General features: G+C 43.9%; 1 protein-coding gene and 1 long non-coding RNA gene across 3 annotated transcripts in view; one reads left to right on the top strand and one right to left on the bottom strand.

Annotated features, from left to right (window-relative positions):
- Positions 1-7234, bottom strand: part of LOC144333385 (uncharacterized) — a 100313-nt gene extending 93079 nt beyond the window's left edge. The window contains exons 1-3 of the long non-coding RNA XR_013402004.1: positions 7138-7234; positions 5389-5487; positions 3993-4042 (exon numbers count right to left, since the gene is read on the bottom strand). This is a non-coding gene — a long non-coding RNA (uncharacterized LOC144333385). The remainder of the gene's footprint in view (positions 1-3992; positions 4043-5388; positions 5488-7137) is intronic.
- ITGB6 (integrin subunit beta 6) overlaps positions 1-18811 on the top strand; it is a 161956-nt gene that overhangs the window by 17883 nt on the left and 125262 nt on the right. The gene's annotated exons all lie outside the window — the stretch shown is intronic.

Below are 18811 nucleotides of genomic sequence, written 5' to 3'. Positions count from 1 at the left end.
CAACTGACAGGTTGTATTCCTAAACATAGTTTTAATTCAACTGTTTGAACATATTGTCTTATAGAACTTGCGTAATAAATGGGGAGTTTCCAGGCTGGGCCACAAAAGTGCATTTAAGAATAAGGCAATTGATAACCATAAATTTAAGACGAACACTGTAGAAAATAATGCTGTTAAATTACTCACATCAAACAACTCAATAGAAATTGAACTCAAAATGTGTTTTTATGTACCGAGGTGGCCATTCTTGAAAGAATCTTTGGGTTCTTCCAGGTGACCTCATATTTGGTGTACCATCCTACACCAGCACCCTTGTCCCCCATTCTTGACTTGTTTGGTCTTCTCTTTGCCATTTCCCTTCTCTTTTGCCAGCTACGTACTTTGTCATCTATTCCTGCCTTGTCTCTCTGAGAGTTGAGGCCTCTCCCACCTCTTTCTTGAACTCTATGGCCATTGCAAAATATTCTCTCATCTTTTTTGTTTTTACTTAAAAATAGAGAAAGGAGGTCATAGGAAGAGAGCCAGTCAAGACCACCTGTTTTTTGGCTGCTCCTGTTTGGAAGGATGTGGTCTCTCATTTGGATTCCAATGGAGACAGGAAAAACTTCCCCATGTCATTCAAGAATATCAGAAATTGTGGCAATGTTTTTTTGTTTTTGTTTTTGTTTTGTTTTTGTTTTTTTGAGATAGAGTCTCACTCTGTCGCCCATGCTGGAGTGCAGTGGTACAATCTCAGCTCACTGCAACCTCTGCCTCCTGTGTTCAAGTGAGTCTGCTGCCTCAGCCTCCCTAGTAGCTGGGATTACAGGTACGTACCACTATGCCTGGCTAATTTTTGTATTTTTAGATGAGATGGGGTTTTGCTATGTTGGCCAGGCTGGTCTTGAACTCCTGACCTCAGGTGATCCATCTGCTTCAGCCTCTGAAAGTGCTAGGATTACAGGTGTGAGCCACTGCGCCCAGTTCATTGTTTTTTATTTCTTATTTGATTTTTTTAAAATGAAATGCTATAAATAATCCTTATGCTTTAGGTCTACAGATATAATAGGATCAATATGAATATGAAGGTATATATCAGTTGGTCTATTTTTTGCCCACAGTATATCTAAGACAATGTAAGAATGTATTATGTGGCAATGTTGTTCAGCCTTGCTTGGGAATGTGAGCTACAGATTTCTTAGGTCCTCATTGCTTCACACATAATAGAAAAATCTATGGGGATGGGGAGATACTTCGCTCCTGTCATTTAGGTGGGTCACACAGTCACTCTCCTAGGGCTGAACTTCCTTATCTTTCAAATGTGAATAATAATCCCTGCTTTTCCAATCTTATTAGACAGCTGACAGGGACAGAAGGCGTAATATAAAGGGACTTCACAAAGTTAGTGGAAAATAGAATTAAAAGATAAAAACAGAAAATATAAACTTTATTTTTCAACACAAGCTTCTGGCTCACACCTGTAATCCCAGCACTTTGGGAGGCTAAGGCAGGTGGATCACTTGAGCCCAGGAGTTTGAGACCAGCCTGGGTAACATGGCAAAATCCTGTCTCTACAAAAAATAAAAATAAAATAGCTGGGCATGGTGGTGCATGCCTATGGTCCCAGCCACTTGGGAGGCTGAGGTGGGAGGATCACTTGAGCCTGTGAGGCAGAGGTTACAGTGGGTAGAGATCATGCCACTGCATTCCAGCCTGGGTGACAGAGTGAGACCCTGCCTCAAACAAAACAAAACAAACAAAAAACATAAGCTCCATCAAGTTCAAGACACTTTTATAAGTGATGATACCAGCCATTTAATACATCCCTAAGGAACTGAGAGTCCTGGGAACTCAAACGAGAAATGCAGTCATGTTTACATTTACTACTTCAGCTAACACTGAAGAAAAATGAGTGCCCTTTAAAAAATATTTTTAAAGTTAGGAAACAAAAAGAAGTCAGAAAGTGCCAAAATCAGGACCATACGGTGGACGCCTAATGATTTCCTATTGAAACTCTCACAACATTGCCCTTGTTTGATGAGAGGAATGAGCAGGAGCATTTTCATAGTAGAGAGGGACTCTTTGGTGAAGCTTTCCCGGGCATTTTCCTACTAAAGCTTTGATTAACTTTCTCAAAACACTCTCATAATAAGCAGACCTTACCGTCCTTTGGCCCTCCAGAAACTCAACAAGCAAAATACCTTGAGCATCCCAAAAACTTTCGCCATGACCTTTGCTTTTGACTGATCTGCTTGTGCTTTGAGTGGACCACATCCACCTCTTGGTAGCCATTGCTATGATTGTGTCGTGTCTTTAGGATCATATTGGTAAAGCCGTGTTTCATCTCCTGTTACATTCTTAAAAGATGCTTCATGATCTCGGTCCCATTTGTTTAACATTTTCATTGAAAGCTCTGCTCTTGTCTGCAGCTGATCTGGGTACAACGGTTTTGGTGCCCATCAAGTGGAAAGTTTGTTCAACTTTAATTTTTTAGTCAGAATTGTGTAAGCTGAACCAGTTGAGATGTCTGTGGTGTTGCTATTGTTTGTGCTATTGATCATTGGTCCTCTTCAATTAGGGCATGAACAAGATTTTTTTCCTCACAAATTGATGTGGATGGTCTGATACCACCGGCTTCATCTTTAACATTATCTCAACCCTTCCTAAAATGAGTTATCCATTTGTAAACTGCTGATTTCTTTGGTGCATTGTCTCCATAAACGTTTCATAAATCATCAATGATTTCACTCTTCCACCCAAGCTTCACCATAAATTTCATGTTCGTTCTTGCTTCAATTTTAGCAGAATTCTTGATGCTCTGATATGCACTCTCTGTGAATTTGTGTCTTATCCTTCTTCTTCTTCTTCTCCTTTTTTTTTTTTTTTTTTTTTTTTTTTTGACAGGCCCTTGCTCTGTCACCCAGGCTGGAATGCGGTAGTGTGATCTTGGCTGACAACCTCTGCCTCCCAGGCTCAGGTGTTCCTCCCACCTCAGCCTCCCAAGTAACTGGGACTAGAGGAGCACACCACCATGCCCAGCTAATTTTTACTTTTTTTGTAGAGATAAGGTTTCACAATGTTGCCCGGCCTGGTCTTGAACTCCTGAGCTCAAGTGAGCCACCCGCCTCAGCCTCCCAAAGTTCTGGGATTACAGGTGTGAATCACCTTGCCTGGTATATGTCTTATCCTTCCTAGTGCCTTAAACTAGATTATCTTCAGGTATATTGTAACAAGTTAATATGAGTTTATTTTGGTGCAAAAAAATTGAAATCCATGCATAGTTTTTTTCATAATATGCATTTTCTATGAACTTTCGAAGACCCTTCATAGAAAAGAAATTGCTTCTAAGACTTAAAAACCCTAGAAGCCATATTACAAATTATCAAAAAATTAACTCTGCCTATCTCTGCAATGTTCTCATAACCTAGAAAGCTCAGTACTCTTACATCACCTAGGAAAGTCCCAGAGTTTGCGCAGGAAGGGTTGAAATCACTTAAAGTCTGATATTTGTTTTGGAACCATTATCAATAACATAAGTAAGTAGTTTCATTATTAAGAGCTCTAAAAGATGTATTTGCAAAAGGAGAGGCTAGAATGAACAAATGCCATGTTGAGAGAATGCTAAATTTGATACCTGCATTTTTCTTCTGCTGACTGGGTTAGGCCATTTGCACTTTAGAATTGGGAAGAGGACAGACACATTAAGAGCATGACAGACAGAAATATCCTTATGCCACCTACAAATTAAGGAAACTTTCTCCCTCTGGGCTTGACTCAGGTGTCTAGAATGTACACCTGCTGATAAATAACAAGAGTATTCACCAGTGTGGTTATTTTCTCCACCTGGGTTATTTAGGGATTTCAGCTCACTCTATAAATGATTAGTGTATGTCCTTATAGAATAAGTTCTATGATGTGTGAGAGAAATTCATGAAGAACATTAGCCATTTGTACCATTCTCCTAGCCAGCCAGAGACCAGTGTGGACACAGCATCTTTTGCTCTAAGACTTACCCATCTGGCAGAGTGTTCCAGCTCACCAAGGGCGTTTCTCAGAGGCAAACCTTGGGACAGACAGAAGACATTGACTGTTGTTGTTGTTATTTTTCTTTTGCCAAATCAATAGCTGCCTACTGACTGTTGTTTTAAAGACTGAGGACTCAGTGACTTTGAAATCATGGAGAGCAGGAGTCTGGCTTTTTTTTTTTTTTTTTTTTTTGAGATGGAGTCTTGCTCTGCTTCTCAGGCTGGAGTGTGATGGCGCAATCTTGTCTCACTGCAACCTCCACCCCCAGGTTCAAGTGATTCTCCTGCCTCAGCCTCCTGAGTAGCCAGGATTATAGGCGCAGGCACCCCACACCCAGCTAATTTTTGTATTTTTAGTAGAGACGGGGTTTCACCATGTTGGCCAGGCTGGTCTTGAACTCCTGACCTCATGATCCGCCCACTTCAGCCTCCCAAAGTGCTGGGATTACAGGCGTGAGCTACCGCGCCCGGCCGAGTCTGGCATTCTTGGCCTGAGGAAGTGACAGTGTGATTGAGAGTGAGCCATTTGTCTGCTCTGGGCCTTAGTATTTTATCTATAACAAAGCAGGACTCTTCCAGCTCTACAAATGTCAAGAGCCAAAGTCAATGTCTTAAGCACTACCTGTCCAGATTACCACACACCTCACCAAGTGAGCCTTGGTAGGAAGCTGAGGCCAAGTGGGCCAAATGGAACTGCTAGGAAGATTTGATAGGCCCTTTACAATGCTTGTTGGAAGTATTTCATCACAAATCTTTGAAAATCACAAGACATCGTATAAGAAACTGGATTTCTTGGCCAGGCGCGGTGGCTCACGCCTGTAATCCCAGCACTTTGGGAGGCAGAGGCAGGCGGATCACGAGGTCAGGAGATTGAGACCATCCTGGCTAACACAGTGAAACCCCGTCTCTACTAAAAATACAAAAAATTAGCCAGGTGTGGTGGTGGCAGGTGCCTGTAGTCCCAGCTACTCAGGAGGCTGAGGCAGGAGAATGGTGTGAACCCAGAGGCAGAGCTTGCAGTGAGCTGAGATCGAACCACTGCCCTCCAGCCTGGACAACAGAGCAAGACTCCGTCTCAAAACAAAGCAAAACAAAACGAAACAAAAAAGAAACCAGATTTCTGGCTGCCCCTAAAAAATCAAAATATCTGGCCACATTGGGCCCAAATTCTGATATGGCAACAGTTAGCTGGAGTTTGGTGGTGGCTCTTCCCTTTGAATGAGGCACGTGTTCTTCAGTTTGCCACAGTCTCCACCACTCCCTATTGTAGGCTGCACCTAGTCTACTTTACGGTATCCTCCTGACTCCTGTAGACATTTGAAATTCCGATCCTTGCCTTAATATCTCTTCCATACCCAGGTGTATTAATCTCCACTTTCGGTACCTTTTCTAAAAGCAGACTTTCCGCAGACAGAGATATTAACATCTTGGCATGAAGCAGGTGAGCAGAACACTATTCGCCAGGTAGGAGGATCTTGGAGTCCTGGTGAGGAAGGAGGAGGGCCAAGAGACCAGGGAATAACTTTAGAAGGGCAAAGGATTACATAAAGTAGCTCTGTCCAATAGAAATATAATACAAGCCACAAATGTGAGCTATATATGCAATTGAACATTTTCTAGTAGCCACATTATGAGGAAGTAAAAAGAAACAGGTGAAATATTTAACTGAACATACCAAAATATTTTCATTTCATTATGTAATTGATTTTCAAAATTTATCAGTGAGATTTTTATATATTTTTACATGAAATCTCTAAAGTTCAATGAGTATTCTATACTTGCAGCACATCTCCATTTGGACTAGCCACATTTCAGGTGCTCATAGCCACATGTTGGTAGTTGCTACCATATCAGACACACGGAGGTAGAAAATTAAGAAATTGTTGACCAGCGTACTAGTTTTGCCTAGAGCCCTCACTAGCTACTTATGAGATTCAGAAACGAACCACATTTATTGAGTGCTCACTATGAATTGTATGTAACAAATATGTAATTTATTTCATTTTAGTTTGCATGTCTCACCACAAAAGACAGCTAGAGCAGAGGGTAAATGCCATTGAAATAGGCCTGATAGACTGCCCGACTCTGTCTGCTGCTGTAGCATGGCTGTGGTATTTCTTAGCCTCAGTTTTGTTATCTCCAAAACTGGTAATAATTACATCTACCCTAAGAGGTTATCATGAAGTTCATTAAAATGCTTTATAAACTGTAAATAATTATGTAGGTCTAACAAAAAGAAAAATATCTTTATTTTTTTGAATTGCCAAGTTCTGTGCTAGGCACTTTGCACATGTTATCTGTCTTCATCTTTATAATACCTTTATCAAATCGTATTATTATCCAGGCTTTAAAGGAGAAGAAACTGAGCCTTATAGAAATTCAGCATCTTGTACAAAGTCAACAGGTAGTGGCAGAGCCGATCACAGCTTTGAAAATAGGGTGTTTGATATTCATGGCACCATCCTAGTTAGAGAGAGATGGAGAAAGAGAGAATATAAATCTTACACTTCACTTTCTGAGACATTTGAGTAAATGTTTTAAACATGAAGAAACTGGGAGCTGGGAGCAGTGGCTCACACCTATAATCCCAGCACTTAAGGAGGCCGAGGCAGGCAGATCGTTTGAGGTCAGGAGTTGGAGACCAGCCTGGCCAACATGGTAAAACCCTGTCTCTACTAAAAAAATACAAAAAAATTAGCCAGGCATGGTGGCGTGAGCCTATAAGCCCAGCTACTCAAGATGCTGAGGTAGGAGAATTGCATGAACCTGGGAGGTGGAGGTTGCAGTGAGCTGAGATCGCACCACTGTACTCCAGCCTGGGCAACCGAGCAAGACTGCATTGCAAAAATAAATAAATAAATAAATAAATAGTGAAAAAGAGAAAAGAAACTGGGGCTTTATAATTATATCTAGGATCACACATGTGGCAAATTAATGGCCCAGGCAAATTAAGAATTGGACAATCTCTAGGATTCTCATTCTGGATTTAAATCCACTGAACCACTGAGCGGAAGAAATCTCTTGATTATTGAGATTATTTTTTAATCCCCCCCAAAGAAGAGTTAATCCCTCTGAAATCAAACCTCTTCAGTGGAGGAAATTAACGTATAGGACTGGCAGGTAAATACATTACCATTTTGTGACTCTGCTTCTCCTTTGCTCAAATAACTACAATCTGTTTGAGTCCGTCTTAATTCCTCTTCCTACTTCCTGAGGAGCGAGTTACTGCTTCTTTAATGAGTTAATTTTTCATCAATTTTTCTAGCTCCAGCCTGACTCATGCAAATAGATAAGAAAGATTATTTGTGACTAAGCTCCTTCACAATTGCATATAGACACAGTGTCAGCCAAGGCATTATTGTCTCAGAAAGGATGTTATTTCTATCCCAGCAAATGACACTATTTGTGTTAGTCTATTTTTTTTAACAATGCCCCCACAAAACCTTCCCACCAAGTGGGTCCCTTTTGCTGTGTGCACGCTTGAATCCTTCCCAGGTGGTACCTTTGTGTGTGCCATTCCTCCCGCCTGAAGAAACTTGTCCTTTAGTCTCTCCCACCCACATCTTGCCTGTCCTTCAAGGACCATTTAGCTGAGGTCAGGGACCTGACTATTTCAGGCAAGACACAGTCTTTGACCTTCAAGCACATATTGGCCATACCTCTCATTTGAAATCATCTCACATTTCACTTTGTGCTGCCATTGAACTAGTTCATCTGTGTTTTCTACTCAACTAGATAAAGGTTCCTTGAAGATGAGGCCCTTATATCAACAGTGTTTTACATGTCAGCAGTACTTAAAATATTTTATTGATAAAATGTATGAATACTTATTCCGTATAGTAGGGCTGGATATAAAATGGTTGTGTAATATCTGTTGATTTAAATAAATTTTAGATTTTGAAAATCATATAGAGTAGTTCTCTTAGGGTAATAAAGCCCTGTCATGATTTCAAGGTTCTTAATTGTCTTATTCTCCTTTCCTCTGTCACATCTCTATAGACTATGAACGTGAGTCACTAAATCTTGCTGGATTTCAAGTTTTCACCTCGGTTTAAGAGTACTTTGATAATGCAGTTCTCCATTTATATTATGCATTATTAATATTCTTAAGCAAAAGGCTGGATTATCCTGCAAAGTATGTAATCAGAGTCATATGAAGAGCAACAAAATTGATAAAGATATTGAAAAACTTTGCTCCTGGTGAAATTGAAAGACTAACTGAAAACTATGACTCAGCTGTCTGCATTTTTTCCTGATTTAACAAAGCAGCACAAAATGTACAGTGGCCATGGATAAACTCTTAATGCCCTTCAAGGTAATGAGTAACTACGTGTGACTAAGATGGAATTAGGAGAAAGTCTCAGACATTGAAAAAACACAGTTCCCATGTCTGGTTAGTTCTGGATACTCCCAGTTCTGGGAAAGATTATCATATCATACGCTTGAGTGACATCGGCATTCTTATTTGTCAATGAGAACCTGGGAGGAACAGTTATTGTCTTTAATTTAAAAGTAACTACAGTGATAAAATTCAGGGATCTGTAAATTCCTTGCGCTCCCAGAGGGTCTTTCTCTCATACATTCACCCTTTCTCAGGTCTTTTCATATTTTCATCAAGTTCTGTTTGTGAAGTCAGCAAATACCGAGACAGTAAATGTTGGCAAAGCAGAACATTCCTTTGGGGTCTGGGTTTTCAGGTCCTTAAAGAATAGATTGGGCAGGTAGTTTTCATGAGAATAGTGCTCAGGCTTACCCTTAAGTAAAACAAATTAAATTCCAAGGTGAAGACTGTTATCAGAAATCCCCAAGCCCAGCCCAGCTCCTGAACTCTCCGTACCGCTGCCATGGATATTTCAGACAGTAAACAGAACTTTTGGCCAGTTTAATTCACTATACCTGCCTTGGGCTATTTTAAAGTTATTTGACTTTCTAGCCTGTGGAACTGGCTATGGTTTGCTTTCAAAAGCTGCTTTTTAAGTATCTGAAACCAACTGATTGCTCTAGCAGCTTCTCTCCAATCTTCCTGCAGTACCCACACATGTCAGAGAGAAAAAGAGAGGTGCTAGTGCCCCTTCCCCCTCCTGTAGGATAAGCCACTCTCCTAACACTTTGGTCACCACCCTGATGCAGGCCACCTGCATCCCAATCTAGTAAGAGGCTTCTGGTTTCCATAGTTATCACCCAGGAATCTTGAAGCCCCCTCTTTCCTTGCTTTCCACATCCAATCAATCAACAAGTCCAGTCAGCTCTACCTCCAAAGACCCCAAATCTGTCTATGCTCTCCAAGCTGGATCTGGTCACCTTGGCCCCATCACCATCCTACCAGATTAGACTCCTGCCTGGTCTTCCAGGCCTCTCTTGAGCCACTTCAACCCCTTCCTCCCACAGCAGCCTAAGTTCTCTGTTTTGAACATAAACCAGACTATGTTACTCCCCTGTTTCAAACTCTAATTGCTTCCCATTATGTAAAAAGCAGAAAAACAAAGCCTCCCCCTTTCTTGGACTCCATCATCACAGCTCACCAAGCTCACCCCCGCTCCTTGCCCAAGCTGCTCTCCTGCCTAGAGTCCTCTTTCCGATGACCTTGCGTGGATGACTCCTGCAATCTGATCTCGACTTGTCACTGCCTCAGGGAGGCCTGACCTGGTTTCCTGCTCTAACAGAACCGTGTAGTCACCCTCCATCACATTACTCTGAGTCAGTTCTCTGAAGAGCATTTGTCACAGTCTGGTATTTTCTTATTTATTGTTTTTAACTAGTTTATTTAGCATTCATCTTTCCCCATTAGGATCTCTTTCTTTTTCATCTCTATATCTTCCATGTCTAGAATAGAAACTGTCACATAATAGATGCTCAATAAATATTTTAATGGATTACTAGAAAAATAATAAATGTCATGGCCTCTAGTCATTCAGTATTGGTATCTCTTGAGCATTGACGCATGCAAGGTTTTAACCTTACACAACACTGACATGGCCATTTGCAATTTAGGTATAACTTTCACCATACTATCTCATTTTATCCTTTTAGGAAACAGGGTGGGGAAATTAAGGAAGGGAGTTAAGGACCTTGCTGTCAAGAAGCTGTAAGCTGCTTTCTATCTAAAGCCTGAAAAAGGAATATGCATGTTAGAAGCTCAGTGCTTTTCTTGCAACAAGGCCGCTTGAGACTAGAAGCCATCCACAGTCTCCAAGTATTTATTTGCACAGTTGATCTGCATCCTCTTGATTTTTAGCTGGAGCAGCAAGGAGGAGTTTAATGAACAGTGGATGGACACTAAGGGAGAGTTGGGGGAGTTGCAGGACAGTGAAGGGAGGCCCTGTAGGGTGTGAGCCCCTAAGGAGAGCAAAGTCAGAGCCAGAAACTGAGGAGCTGTCAGCACAGAAAATTTTAGATCCTCAGGTGCAAGCAGAGCAGCTTTGGGACTCAAACTATAAAAAAACTGCACAGGGTGGGGTGAGGGTGTTTTCCCCAGTTCTGCGAGGAATGCGGCAGGACCACAGCACAAGAAGGAATGCAGGGAACACGGAACTCTGTGGCGCTTTGCAGGTGGGGCAGAGGCCAAGGGCTAGTTTCGTGACCCTGGAAGACAAGCCCTGAAAGAGAGAAGCATCACAGGAAAGATTTTCACGAGAGATGTCACAGTGCTTTCTTTTGAGCTGTGCCACAGTCACAGCCCACCGAACACATCCCTGAGGTCCCCAGGGAGTTATGCATGGCTTGGGCACCTGAAAGCTCAAGGCTGCCCCAGCCAGCAGCTCAGCCACCTGCGCCAGGTGGGCTGAGCCAGAGACTTGGCCCTGAGCAGGGGAATTGAGACACAGGACACCGACAGAGGGGCAGTTTCAAATGGTTGACAAGCCATGAACATCCAAGAGCTGCAAACTTTTTCTCTGCCTACTTGGTACATTCTATGGACTCCCCGCAAAGAAGCAGACAAACTTTGAGAAAGGGGAGGTGTGAAGGACAAGAGTCACACAGGTGGAGCGAGTAACTAGCTAACTCTCAGTGAAAGTGGTACCTAATTGGCTCCCGCAGGCTGGTGAGGCCTGGGGACATTTGGTTACATACCTGCCAAGGAGGTTTGGAAAACAGGTTCAGACCTACCCAGTTGGGAGGCAATTAGGAATCAATGCCAAGAGGGAGCCAAAGGCAACAGTGAGCAGAACAATAGCCCTGTTGTGGAACCCAGCCCTCCACAGGCTACCAAATGCAGCTCCAAGCCCACTGGCCGCTCGGTGTCTGCACTCAGATAGGCATAATTAATGAATAGGAGCTTGCTGTAATCACTTCTGCCCTAGGGCTGCACTCTGCAAAAGTTTACAGAATATGGAAAAGAGTTTCCTTCATTGCAATGACGCTGTAAATTCCCACAGAAAACAGCCCCAAGTTATCAAAAGATCTGTGGCAAAAGGGTTTCATTGAGATTGGATCCATGAAGTTATCTATTTAGGAGTTAAATATAGACATATGTAACTTGTCTTTCATGTTGCCAGCAAAGAAATTTAAGATTTGTTTATCAGAAGGCATAGAGTTTAGTCTATCTATTCCTATATCCTGAACAACCTAGCTGGGATCTTGCACACAGTAGGCACTCAGCATCTGTTGCCTGAAAGAATCAAATTCCCAAAAGAAATGAGCTTTCTTTCTGACTCAGGAGCTCATCTCTAGAGGCAAAACCATGGAGCTTGGTGTGAAAGATACACATTCCTAATGACACAGCGAGAATCAGGTTCCTTTCACAGTAACCCTCCGTGGAAAAATAAAACAATTCTACTGAAATAAGAGTTGAATCAAAGTAAAATAAGAAGATAATGAAACAATTCTATCTTTTGGCATGGTCTAGTTGCTCACCCTCTGGAAAAGAGTCAACATTTGGTTTATTGGAAACCTCTGTGTGTGATGTGTATATATGGTTTGTGGGGTGTGTGTACAAGTGTGTTTGTGTGCTGTGTCACCAGAATGGCAGAAAGCATGAGTCTATGACCATTGAGCCCTGAGAATGCCATTGCTAAGCAATTGGAATAAAAGTTCATCAGTGGGCAGGATGAAGACTTAAAAGCTAACTTGAGAGCAAGCAATGGGCTATTAGCCATCGTGGAGTAGCCCAGGAATCTCTGAATAGACCTAAAAGAGAGCCCTAGGTTAGTGTTGGAGGAGGTGAGTGGGAGGGTGGGTCTTTGTGATAAAAGATGATGACAGTGTTCACTGGGTTGGCAGATGTTGGCAGAGGGGCTCACATCTGCATCTCGTTTACCTTTCCACAGACAGCCCTCCCTGGGCCTGCTCAACAGACTAGCTGGGCACACTAGTCCACGAGAATCCAGGCAGTATCCCCACCAGCTCTGGGAAGTGTGCTTATCTCAAAGCTTGACTTCATCAAATGAATACTAGGGACTGTCAAGCAAACTCAGATGGTTTTGGGATTGCAGTACCTTGGGGTGTGCTCTAATTGTTACTATTGTATCACTACAGCTGCTATTACCAGGAAGGCAATGAGTCTTTCAGGAAATGTATCAGTCCTTAAGTGGTAGCAAGACCTTTTAGAGAATTCAGGCTGCCCAAGATTCTGACTTCAAATTCACAGAATATGTGGCTCCTATGCAACTAGATTTCCTAGAACACCGCAAGTCTCAAATATCCTGCACCCTTTTCCCATGAGTACTCCACGGGTGGCCCCTGCCAGGGCTTAGTGCTTGCTTTTGGTTGAGAATATGTAATAACTGCCCTAGTTTGATAGCAAAACTGAGATTCTTTGCATCAGTTGTTGCTTCTGAAATGATGATGACTCATCTGTCCCTGCTAACTTCAGAGCTGAAGGTGAGTCATCAGGGAGATAAGAGGTGGCTGTACAGATCCTGAGAACTCGGGTTTAGGAATTAAAGAGACACGTCAGACATGACAGGAACAAGCCAGAAGTCCTTAACCACCCTCCCTGAGCTGAGCCCTGTGAAGGGCTAGTTTTAATTTAATCTAGTTTTTCTCTCACCACTTTCATTTTTATTTATTACTGCCTATTGAGCCAGAAGTGGAATGGTCAAAACATTTCCAGTGAGGCTGATTTTTCAGGGTGTTTACAGTCAACCTGGAAGCAGCAGGAAGTGGAATTTATAGATTTGCATTACCAGGCAGGCAATTTCCCAAGCCTCAAGATTTGAACTTGTTTTTAATTAAATAGATGTATAGGCCTTACTGGGACAAGGTCTCTGAATCCTAGGAGGATTTCCCTGTAGATTGAAATAAGATCCTTAACCCAAAGGCATTTGCATGCCTGAGAGAACACCAATAGTTGGGTGCTCCAATCACTAAGAAGGACGATTGCAGAGTGAAGTCGATCCCTGGGAAGTCAGAAAGGTCTTGGCAGGTGTGGAGGGTGCTGTCACACCTAGTACTAGACTTAAAGGAAAAAGTTCTTGCAGCATGATGAGTTTTTTCAGCCATGGAGAGGCAGCATCCATCGGTGATTAAAAGCAGGGCTCATTCTGGTTGGGTTCAAATCCCAACTTCCATTACACTCTGGCTAACCTTGGGTAAATTTCTTAAATCCTTTAAGCAAAGCTTTCCTGCTTTTATGATGGGGATAATAATAGTACCACTATGAAAGACTGCTGTGAACAAACCTGCAATGGCTGCTGATTTAAAAGCCTTTATCTGCACACATCAAACCATGTTACTCCCCTGCTCAAAACCCTCTCATCTCGAGAGGATAACTTCAGTGCTGTCTAGGACCTTCAAGGTTCTGGTTTCCCACTATTTCTCTGGCCTCCTCTGCATCCCTACCCCATACTCACTGCCCCAGCCTCACTGGATGGCCTGCGGTTCTTAACACACAGAACAGTCTGATGTGCAACCAGCTGGTTCCTCCTCCTGAAATGCGCCCACGCCCCATGTTGGGCTACTCTGTCAGAGTCACTTCCTATGAAAGGCCCACCCTGACCACACTAGATGACAGAACAAGCTCCACCTTCCCCAACACTCCCTAAATATTTGCTGAATGTAAAGCAGCAGGATCCCAGCTTCCCCCACACGCCCCCAGTTCTTGCTAGGTGGCTATCTCCAGTGTCTGTGAGGCTCGCAGATATGCCCACAGAAAAACAGGGAATTACCACAATCTCCAGTTAGCATCTTTCATTCTGAGTTCCCACGGCTCCATGTTTCTCACTCATAAGCTATGGAGAACCTCCCTGCAACTGCCCATCCTTGGGTAGTGAGGGTTCCTGCCAAGGGTGCAGTCCCTGCCTGTCCCCAAGGCCTGCAGTTCTCCAGTGCTGCAAAAGTACTAGATGCTGGGCAGAGGAAAGAAGGGCCCCTTTGCCAGCAACCTGCCCCTGGGCCCCGAGGCAATTCACTACTGAGACTCAATGAAGAGTTTTTTAATCTGCTTTGGCCATCGGCCCCATGACCACTGGGCTAGAGAGTGGGAGGCATGCCAGCCCTTCCATCTTCCCTACTTTTCTCCTCAGCAGCTTCTTCCCCAATTCCCCTCTCCAGAAGGGAACAAGAACTTTTATGTATGTATTTATTATGTACAAATACCAACAGGTACACAGAAATCAACAGCAAGGGTGTGTGCGTGAGGAAGGGGGATGGTCCTAGTAGACTACTAGTGCCTATTTGGTGCCTTTATGCAAATTAGGCAAAGGCACTCCTTCCTCAAGACACTTTACCTTCGTCTTCTAGGAAACTATCGTAATAGGTGGACAAATCTACAATGTCGAATGTTGGCAATACAAATTGTTTCCCCAAGTGCCCTGCTATGCAAGACATCTGAATTGAGCTGGCACCTTCCTGCCAGTGGCACACTGTAAGCAGTCAGTACACTTTGACTTGTTCAATTAATAAAGTTTATGAACATCAGGAGCACGGTGAACAATCCAGTCCTTCCCAGAATTCTGAGTTGTTTTCAGATAACTGATTCTCCAGCCTCTCTCTCTAAATCTGTGAAGTCAGGCACAAGGGCACTGTGAGTGTCATGAGGGTCCTGCCTGCCTTCCAGGCCACCCTTAACCACCTTCCAGGTGTCAGCTGGATCATCCCTGGCCCAGGGCCAGGAGGAGTAGACAGGAGGACCATGAGGTGAGGGTGGGCCAGGTTAGGCCTGGTGCTAACTGAGCCTGACTTTTTCCTCCACCGGGCTCTTCTGAGGTGTGTGCAGGGAAGGGTTAGGTCATGCTGCCTGGAAGCCTGGGAGGGAGCCAGGCTGAGGCTCACCCTTCACCCACATTCCACCAGGGCAGCCTCACCCACAGCACAGGCCACCATATCAGACCTGCAGGAGACTCTCAGGCCTGGAAACTGGTGGCCGAGGGGAGGGAATGTTTGCATTATTCTGTTTATTTTGTTCGAAGAGGAACACTCCAGCTTGGGGCTAAGCAAAACTATGTTAAACTGGGATGGCTTTATTCAGAGGACTAAGATTTAAAGTGTGTGCTTCCTCCCTGAACAGAGAAGCCAAACACTGGGGAGTTTCCAGCGGGCCCCGCTGCTTGTCCACTCTGGCCAGCCTGGTTCCCTCCCGGGCTGCTAGCTGTCCACACACTGCTGCCCCACATTGCTTCCGAAGCTGCCAGGGCAAGCTGAGGAGAGAGAGAGTGCTCTCTGTCAAGGGCTGCAAAGGGGGTCCTGGGGTGCCAAGTCCTAAACTCACAACACCGTGGATGTGGGCACCAGCAGCAGCCAGCCAGCTCTCTGGTCCCGACAGGGCTGCAGTGATGTCATCTACACCACACACCCCCTGGGCCTTCCACCCTGCACTCAGAGGGTGGGGGAAAGAGCAGGGCCTGCTCCAAAGCGGTTGCCCAGTGATGGCAGACATCAGACACAAAGTGAGCAAGATCGTGAGACCCCAAAGGAAGCAGGGACAGGAGCAGTTACGACCAGGGCTCTGGAGTTAAAAGAAAGATATGAATTCTGACTGGAATCACTTATTAGCAGTATGACAGTGGGCATAATACTAAGCATTGGCGACATTATTTATACGAGGGAAAGAGTAACATTTACCTCAGAGCACCAGTCAAGGGTCGCAGCAGGAGAGAGAAACAACACGTTCTTTCAACAGAAAGAATTAAACATAAAGAATCACTGAGTGGGTAGAAAGTTGTTAACTAGGCAACTGTTAACTAGGCAACTGGAAGGGTAAAACGCTGAATCTGGGATATTACTGAGGTGGGAACTGCAGGAAGTAGCTGCCACCCTGAGGACTGGAGAACAAAGGCAAGGAAGCTGGAATTACTAAAACTGAGAAACCTAGAGGAGGCTTCCCGCAGGGCCGACACCCAGACCTCTGAGGACTCGCCTTGCTGGGCTGGTACAGAGTTGTTGAGTGGGCATGATGAGACTGGCTCTGTGACAGTTGAAAAACCAGCAAACTAGATTCCACTATTGCTACTGGAATGAACCCACTGCCAGGGCGAGGAGGCATTGCTGGGGAGACATTGCTAAAACAGGAAGCAGACAAGAAGGAGCAGGTCCTTCTCCCTCCCCAAGACTCACAGTCCTCCTCTGCTGCCCCTGTTTGCAGAGCCCGACATGAAGCAGCTGGCAGCAAGGCATCAGTGTGACTTGCAGAGTCTCAGCTTCCGCTTCACAAAGCGGAGTATGGAGGGCTGGGCCTTGAGCTCAGAGACATTAACTTAACAAATGACCCATTCTCAGTTGGGATTAAATGTATAGAAAATGCTTAGCACAGCACCAGGTACATAGTACCATAGTAGATGCCAAATAACTATTATTATTATCATCAGTATTATTTCGATAGATAAATGGGCTTGGCAATTAGATGGAAGATAAGACAGGCTCTGTGATAAGTTGTGAGTAGAGACTAATTTCTGGATTTCAGTTCTGGAAGTTTCATTGAGAATATGAGATTCTAGGTGTAATATAAAGGGCAGATGTGATATCAAATAGTGGTAAGTCTGTAAATGAGTCATGCAATTTTGATCTCAGTGATGCCCCTCCCTCTCCATTCCTGTGCCCTTCTCTAGCTCACACATACTTCACCCCTTGCCCAGAGTCATTAATACCCTCTCTAGGACTGACATTTCATATGCTAAGCAATCCCATTTGGAAGCCCAGAGATGGTACTTTCCGTTGGCTCTTTCCCTCTCCTCCTCATACCAGGATCAAATGAGAGAAGTGAGGAGTGGGAAGGAAGTCAGGGGAGGCCTGACCTCCAAGGTCTCTCCCTTTGGACGTCCTAATATCAGCTCTACCTCAGGCTGTCAACAACAGGATTCATGATCCCTTTGTTTCCCACCCACCTCCAAACCTTTAATAGGACCCTCATCACTGAGGAGGTAATGTTCTAATGCCTTGAACCCAAGAGATGCTGCTCAGCTCTTCCTCATTGCATTAGCGACTTTCTTCTCCCTTTTTTTTTCTTTTTTTACAGTCATCATCCACATCCATCAGCTAAGGCTGAAATAAGCTGCAGTGACAATTCCAAAATCTCAGTGGGTTACGATGCCAGGGTTTATGTCTTACAAATATGTGTTAGCTGCGGGTCAGGTGCAGCTCTACCCCACACCCTTTCACTTCAGTACCTAAGCTGAAGGAGCAGCTACTATCAGTAACATTACCAGGTTCATGGCAGAAGAAAAAGAGAAGATGGTGAGACCTTGAAGTGGGTCTTCAAGCTTCTGCTTGGAAGTAGCATGTATCACATTCACTCATATCTTATCGGCTAAAGAAAGCCACGTGACTTCTGAGTTCAAGAGGATGATAGGCACAATACTCTTTATAATAGGGGCACTGCAAGTCACATGGCCAAGCCTGAAATCAGGGAGCATGAATGCATAATAATCTCCTAGAGAGATTCAATGAATATTTATTTTATTTTAACTTCCAGGATACATGTATAGAATGTGCAGGTTTGTTACCTAGGTAAACGTGCGCCATAGTGGTTTGCTGCACTTATCAACCCATCACCTAGGTATTAAGCCCAGCATGCATCAGTGTAAGTGAATATTTTCATCAATAAAACAATCGACTACACCAGCAGTCCCCAAACTTTTTGGCACCAGGGACAAGTTTCACGGAATACAATTTTTCATGGACTGGGGGCTGCGGGGTGGGGATGGTTTTGAGATGATTCAAGCATATTACATTTCTCATAAAGAGAGTGCAACCTAGATCCCTCACATGCACAGTTCACAATAGGCTTTACGCTCCTATGAGAATCTAATGCCGTCACTGATCTGACAGGAGGCGCAGCTCAGCTTCACTAGCTTGCCCGACGCTCACTTCCTGCTCTACAGCCTGGTTGCTAACAGGCCATGGACTGGTACCTGTCTGCAGCCCGGTAGTACATTATCCTAGTCAAGGATACCATTACCTCCCTCCTGGATCCCAGGGTGTGAAGAAGCTAATCAAACCTGGATCCTACAGAAGAGTTTCCACAGATCCTTTTGGGTCTCCCTGCCTCTAGCATCTCCATTTTATATAGACAGCAGAGTAGCTGCCACAATATACTTCCCCAAATGCATTAGCGACTATTATATAAATGCTATTATCACCCTGTTACTCCCTCGTTCAGAACCTTCAGCAGCTCCCTATTGCCAATCAGTTCAAATCTAAATTCTAAGGCCTAGGGCTTGAGGTTTACATCAACTGGTCCTCCCTTTCCTGTCCCACTGCATCTTGGCCCCAACTCCCCATATCTAACCAGGGGTCTGATGGGTTTTTTTTGACAGCTGTTCCAAGATTTTGCCCAGGATGTTAATCTTCCTTTGTCTGTGCTTCTTTTGTTCCCCCCACCACCCAACTCTCTGTTTTCCAACCAGTTTGTGTTCTTCAATTTCTTGAAGAGT

Source organism: Macaca mulatta, chromosome 12 (assembly GCF_049350105.2).
Source record: "Macaca mulatta isolate MMU2019108-1 chromosome 12, T2T-MMU8v2.0, whole genome shotgun sequence".
NCBI lineage: Eukaryota > Metazoa > Chordata > Mammalia > Primates > Cercopithecidae > Macaca > Macaca mulatta.
Note: the sequence above shows the minus strand (reverse complement) of the source record. Positions and strands in the feature narration are given on the sequence as shown.